Here is a 6,628-nt window from a genome sequence, read left to right on the forward strand (position 1 = left end):
TTGCTTCCACATAAATTAATCTCTTATATGTGTTAACTTTGAAATGGGGGAGATTTATCACAAAATTAACAAGACGAATCATATTTTGTTACTAAACAACGACCGAAAAGGGATGTCACTAATTAAGAGAATGTAGTGATATTCAAATTTAAAGTACATATTAAAACCATGGGAAAATGTTGGAGATTTAGATTTTTTGTGGGGTAGACATAGCACTAAGAACAAACATGTTGTATTCAAAGAAAAGAAAGAAGGAATGGGTATGTACCATTAAGTTGTTTTGATTATGGTTCACAAACCCTACAGAATCAATGTGTACCATACAGACAGTAGAAGAGCATTACAGTTGTTCTATGACAAGCACAAGAGATGGGGAATTTGTTCTAGATTCCACTACAATTTATAACTTCCATTTTAGTTTCATCATCATCGTACTCAGTATATCCCACCAATAGCAAAGCTATGGTAGGGTCTGAGGAGGGTAAGATGTAGGCAGCCTTACCTCTACCCCATAGGGATAGAGAGGCTGCTTCCGGTGAGACCCCCGGCTCGATAGTAGTTTTGCATTAAGCCTTGGACATAAGGCACATAGCACTCAATCATCGGGACACCGGCTGATCGGTGCATGTACCCTTATCTTTCAGCTATCAACGCCACTACATGATGCCTGATTAACCGTCCGTCACTTTTAACGTTATTTTCACGAGATTAGTAAAATAACGTCAAAATTAGTGCAATTTCACTTTTGCCCACCCGAGGGTTCACACATATATACATCATATGTGCGCACCGCAAGCAGGGCTATACATCATATGTGCGCACCGCAAGCACCGCAAGATTAGTAAAATAACGTCAAAATTAGTGCAACTTCCATTTTAATTTGTTTATCCTAAATAAAAATAATATTAAAATACATATATGAGGGATCTCATCTTTATACCTTTTTTTATCGAGTACTCACACATCTATACACATCTATCTACCTAGTTCCTACTCCTCTATTACACCAAGAGAATAATTATCCTCTTTTGATTATTTGAATATGCTCTTCTTTTACAAAGACAAGAGTTTTTACCAGCCAGTCAAAGTTTTGACCGGAATGGCTATAATTTCTCATTTAGTTTTAAGTTAATCAGATTATACTAAAACAACATGCTTACAGCCCTAGTAATTAATTAAAAAAAAATATATTGAGAAGATTCTACACAAAAGAGAGTAATCTTTATCATGTTGAATGATCTTCTTAAAATGGTTAGTGGAGGGACACTTTTGAGTTGTCCATTAATTTATTTTGCCTATATAAAGACATGCTCTCCCATGAATCTCTTAAGTGTTATCAGAACTTCAGGTGTGTGTGAAATAAAAAGAACTCCAAAGAAGAAGAGAAACAATGGTTAGTATCCACTTCTATAAACCATAAATATAGATTTTCTAAAACCCTAATCTTTAAATGTTTTTTCCTTTTCCTTTTCCTTTAGTTGAAATACTACAAACTTTATTAGAAACTATAAAAATATAAAATACTACAAGCATACGTTAAGGAGAGAAATGGAAGAAAATAGAAGGAAAATGGAAAATATGTGTGTTGTTGAGCTTTCTTTCGTTTATTAAACTGGGAATACTTTGTTTCTAGCTGTGGTAGATCAAATAATGTGTTTTGTGTGTCATCAGGATGGGAAGGCGAGTTGCATCGTTGCGGATGCAGTAGACTACAAGGGTTTTCCAGCTGATAGATCGAAAACCGGTGGTTGGGTGCCTGCTGCCCTAATCCTTGGTCAGTTCATTCGCTTCATTAATGTTCTTGCATTTTATAACTTATTACAAAATAATACTACGTATCATGCAAGTGCATGTGTGAGTAGTTCATGGTCCTGTGGTCAATAGGGTTCAAGTAACCATTGCTGACCACAAACAAATATAGTCAGCTAGCTCATTGATCTGGCCTGCTAGGACAAAACTTGGCCAAAAAATGCACCCACTAGGTTTAATTGGGTACTATTATGTTTGGTATTTTTATATGTGAAAATTCTTATGATTTTTACATATATATATTGATATTGTGTAAATTGTACACATTTTCACACCCTATACGTGCATGAATTCAGTTACATTTCATACATCCGAAATCACATCTTCTTCCTCGTCGTCGACAGGTGGTGATAGTTTGAATGAAAATTCTTGAAGTCGTTGTACGTGTACGATTCATGCAAAGTAGTTGCAGCTGTAATACAAAAAAAAAGTGTCTTGTGGATCTAATTATCTTCAAAGAAATGAAAACACATGGACATGTATCAACAACATGATTACGTTTTTAGCCGCAAAAATGTGGAATGTTTTAAAGATAAATACATCATAACCTATGCGCCCTACATGCAATGTTTGAACCTTCAACCTTTTATTTTTGAGTCACACTACTTAACACGGCCAACGTTTGAACCTTTTTTGAATTTGGTTACGTTATCTTGTATTCTCATACATAGAAGCAGTGTTATAAAAGTCGGATTCCAAGGCCAGCTAGCCGGTCCTCGGATCCTACCTTGGAGACTTTTTTCAAGTCAGGATGGATTAGTCGGAGGCGTTCAAAGTTGGTCAAAAGTCGGGTGAGGCGAGCTAGGCAGTTAAAAGTCGGGCTAGGAATTTCTAAAAGTCGGTAAAAAGTTGGTAAAAAGTCGGGCTAGGTGGACTAGGGTTCTCTAAAAGTCATTCAAAAGTTCACGAGTTAGCCAGAGTACCTTTTTGACATGAATTATGATTATTTTGACAAATATATAACATCCAAAAATTAAATTTCTTTATAATTATCATGTCCGAGTACTCCTAACTCCCCAGTTGGCCGTCTAGCTAGGGTCCGCCTAACGACTTTTGCAACCTTGCATAAAGGTATAAGGTTAAAAATGAATTAACTATGTGAAAATGAAGTCGAGAAAGAAAGCTACTGAGTATTTTATATCTACGTATAATACGTGTAAAATTGATTACAAGTAACATTTGTCGTTATGAGAATAAAAGAAAGGAAGACTGAAGTTCTTTTTTACTTTGACTTGGAATTACAGGTATTGAAATATGTGAGAGATTGTCAACAATGGGAATAGCAGTGAATTTGGTTACATATTTGTGTGGAACCATGCACCTCCCAAGCTCAACTTCAGCCAATGTTGTCACTGATTTCTTGGGCACCTCTTTCCTCTTGTGCCTACTTGGTGGATTTTTAGCTGACACTTTTCTTGGCAGATTCAAAACTATTGTCATCTTTGCCTCTATTCAGGCACTAGTAAGTCTTCCTATGTCATACATAAGTCTTCCTATATCATATATACAAGCTGCACTTTCTAACACCACAAATATCCTTTAAGAAAAGTCAACATTTTGTGGTCGCTAGATGTATTTAGATGGTCACTAATTATATTTTAGCATATGTTCTGTAGGACTTGTGTCACGTTTTTTGGTTGTATTGCTATTTTGTTGCAAGCTTGCACCAAATTATAGTTTGTTTTTTCCAAGAAATGCGACGGAAATGTGTAGGAATTTGCGACTAAACAAATCGTGTTAGCAAAATTTGAAGAAAATGAGCCACTTTTCTAGTAGTTATGTATTAGGGCCGGACCGGTCATACCAAGACCCATATACTAGACTGGTCTGGTTAATTGATTTCAAAAAGTCTTTATGCTAAACTTTATATGAATAAACATGTCAAAATGACGACTTTCTACAGGTAATACATATTCTAACTATCTATGCGTAAAAAATGACGACTTTAAACAGCGCTACAAAAGTTATTGTAATCCGTCACAAATATTTCTGTCAGTGATTCCTCTGTACACTGTTGAAAATCATGTTGCTCATGCCCGTACTTCTGAAGGGCAGTCACCAATGGATTTCTGTCAGTAGCCGTGTTTACTGACGTATTGGTCATTGGAGCTTGGTAATAGTAGTGTTTTTGCGTTACATTTTAAGGTTTTTACCACTCGAGTTCGTCATTAAGTAAGCTTCATGACCACATATTACTATAGTCGCAAACTATTTACTTTTGGTGACACCTTTTTGTTTCTTAACTCATTATTTTCCATTTAGTGACAACTTATATATATCATATCAATTTTGGTTATACTAGGGTACTGGCACACTAGCATTATCCACAAAATTACCAAACCTAAGACCACCACCGTGCGATTCCAATAGCAACTGCCAAGAAGCAAACGGATTCCAAATGGGAATTCTCTACCTCGCATTGTATCTCATTGCACTTGGTACAGGCGGCCTGAAATCCAGTGTGTCAGGATTTGGTACCGACCAATTTGATGACAAAAACGAAGCTGAAAAGACACAAATGGCTTATTTCTTTAACCGGTTCTTCTTCTTCATCAGCCTTGGAGGACTCATGGCGGTCACAGTGCTTGTGTACATACAAGATGAAGTCGGTAGAAGCTTGGCGTATGGGATTTGTACAGTCTCGATGTTCGTCGCTATTGTGGTGATCTTGTCAGGAATTAAAAGATATCGGTACAAAAAGCGTGAAGGAAGCCCGATTGTTAGCATTTTTCAAGTGCTTGTCGCGGCTATAAAGAAGAGGAAAATGAATCTTCCTTATGATGTTCACATGTTGCATGAAAACACTCCTGATGGTTCAAGGATCCATCACACAAATCAATTTCGGTAGCTCTTATAATCATAATTTTTGATAAAATTAGATTAAGTCCATTTGAGATGAAGCATAATCTAAATTAACTTATTATCTTTTCTTGTAGGCTTTTGGACAAGGCTGCGATTGTAGCAGAAGGAGATTTTGTGAAAACTAGCTCAGGTTCTACCCTGAATCCATGGAAGTTATGCACGGTGACGAGAGTGGAAGAAGTTAAAATGATGGCCAGGTTATTGCCTGTCTGGGCGACAACAATATTGTTTTGGACTGCTTATGCACAGATGATAACTTTTTCAGTTGTACAAGCGTCCACTATGGATAGAACGGTTGGGGGGTTCATGATCCCTGCAGGATCCCTCACCGTCTTCTTCGTGCTTGCCATATTGATTACTTGTGCTATTTACGATTGTTTGATCATCCCATTTTGTAAGAGATGGAAAGGAACACCAGGTAAATACCTACATGTATGTACGTTGGTTTTAGTCACATTGACACATAGCGGAAGTACCAAAGCAACATATATAATTCTAAAGAAAATTAAATTGAATGCTTAAGACATAGCATAGCGAACTCTATTCTAAATTTGGTGGATAATGAAAGATTTTCAAATAACAAATTGTCAGATAAATACTGAACTTAAATAATCCCAAAGAAGTAATTGTTAATTTTGTTTTCTTCAGGTTTCACTGATCTACAAAGAATGGCATTAGGGTTGATCCTCTCAACCCTAGGAATGGCGGCAGCCGCGGTGATTGAAATGAAACGATTATCTGTAGCCAAATCCGTTGGTGGAACCACCACCGGAGAGCCGCTACCAATAAGTGTATTCATGCTTATCCCCCAGTTCTTGCTAGTAGGAGCCGGTGAGGCATTCATGTATACCGGCCAATTAGATTTCTTCATCACAAGATCACCAAAAAGCATGAAGACAATGAGCACGGGGCTCTTTTTAACCACTCTTGCACTCGGGTTTTTCATCAGCAGTTTTCTTGTGTCAGTGGTGAAGAAGGTGACCGGAACCCATGGTGGAGGAGGGTGGCTCGCCGATGATATTAATCACGGAAGATTGGATTTTTTTATGGATTATTGGCGATTTTGGGTATCATAAATTTTGGGGTGTATCTTGTGGTGGCAGCTTGGAACAAAAAAGATGATAAAACACCAAAAGTGGTGGATGTGGTTTGATTAATCATGATTCATGACTACTTTAATTGTGGATTTTCTTGTTTATATGTTGTTCAATGTTTTTGTAATGTTCAAAAACTTAAATAATTGTATGAACTTTCGAAATTGAATTTATGAATTTCGATAAATTCGAATATTCTTCGAATTATGTATACAAATGTTTATATTTTATTTAACTAGAACCGAATCAACTTCAGATATTTTATGAGTCAATCATTAGTAGCTCGCATGTTGGTCTGAATCGGTTACGCTACTAACTGCGGGCGAAGAAAATTGTTTCATGTCATAACTTAACCCGGTCTAGCCCTAACAATCAAAAAGATCGGTCAATATCATAAAAACTAATATTTTCACTTTGTATTCACAAATATGTATACTCACATATCAAAACATAACTATACCTCAGTCACCTGCAATAAACCCTTATAATTTTGAAAAGCTCATAACACCGTCACCAACTACCAAAAGATTAACACAAAACCATAAATCAAACAAAAAGTCAACATTGTGGACCCTTAGAAGTCAACATACTCATCATAAAAACTAATCGGATCACTTCTAACCTATGCGCAATTAAATGCAATATCACCCCAAACATCGTTGTAAGCAAATGATAACTAAAAGATGCAAAGTACTTTTCATGTTACGACTAGGGTGTTCATAAACCATTGAAACCAGTTTAATCTTCCAAACTAAAGAAAGTCAGGTGGTTTGATATGTATTTATGATTTGTTTAATGGTTTACAATTCAGTTTACGTCTTGAAACTAAAAGTGTTTATGGTATCAATTGTTTTGTGTTTCAT

General features: G+C 36.3%; 1 pseudogene across 1 annotated transcript; it reads left to right on the forward strand.

Annotated features, from left to right (window-relative positions):
* Nucleotides 1–1,553: 1,553 nt before the first annotated feature.
* Nucleotides 1,554–5,871, forward strand: LOC143601562 (protein NRT1/ PTR FAMILY 6.2-like; annotated as a pseudogene). Its single transcript, XR_013147679.1, has 5 exons — nt 1,554–1,774; nt 3,054–3,271; nt 4,112–4,653; nt 4,746–5,089; nt 5,320–5,871. The product of XR_013147679.1 is annotated as a protein NRT1/ PTR FAMILY 6.2-like (transcript).
* Nucleotides 5,872–6,628: the final 757 nt, after the last annotated feature.

This window comes from Bidens hawaiensis, unplaced genomic scaffold (assembly GCF_021521415.1).
Source record: "Bidens hawaiensis isolate Kalapana, Puna unplaced genomic scaffold, B.hawaiensis_p1.1 tig00056745_1, whole genome shotgun sequence".
Taxonomy (NCBI): Eukaryota; Viridiplantae; Streptophyta; class Magnoliopsida; order Asterales; family Asteraceae; genus Bidens; species Bidens hawaiensis.